Genomic DNA, 675 nt, shown 5'->3' with positions numbered 1-675 from the left:
TAAGGTCCATGTCCAGCTTTTCCTTTCCTCTACAGTTCACAACCCAAGCATTCATTAATTTTGGCTGTGTTTTATAGATTAATTAGAACATCATCAGAAAAGCAGTTATACAGAACCCATAGCCCAGAGAGCTCATGATCTGTGAAGCACGTCTCCTTCGAGAAGGAGGCATAACACGGGCAGTCTGTCAGGGACCTCTAGGGAGCTTAGTCCCGTGGGACACGTATCTCCCGTCCGCTATTATTGACATAATTGTTCATGTCACACGGACGACACTGGAGTTGGTGTGGCATTTCCCCGTTTTTTGTTTTTAAGACGCAGCTCTAGCAGATCACACCTCACTGTGTGTAGGGAACGTAGGATAATTTTAAAAAGAGAAGGAAATAATAACACAACCAAAAGGAAATAAGAATCAATACCCCAATGAATGTAAAGTATTGTGTCCAATCTAGAGGATTTAAGAGAGCGGACATCTGATTCAAGATCACGAGCTAAGGCATCTAAAGAGACACTCTCTAAATGAGCTTTACTCATAGTCGTGATATCTTTTTGTAAAGCTTTTATGTTATGAGTGGTATCTGAATCTTTTTAGACTCCTTGTAGATGATTTTTTACCTTTTTTTGACTTTGACTAGCGTTATAAGGCAGAGGAGTGACACAAATATACTGATATGT

The sequence above is a fragment of the Peromyscus maniculatus genome, chromosome 15 (genome assembly GCF_049852395.1).
Source record: "Peromyscus maniculatus bairdii isolate BWxNUB_F1_BW_parent chromosome 15, HU_Pman_BW_mat_3.1, whole genome shotgun sequence".
In the NCBI taxonomy this organism is placed as follows: Eukaryota; Metazoa; Chordata; class Mammalia; order Rodentia; family Cricetidae; genus Peromyscus; species Peromyscus maniculatus.
The sequence above is the reverse complement of the archived record's forward strand: the minus strand, read 5'-3'. Positions refer to the sequence as shown.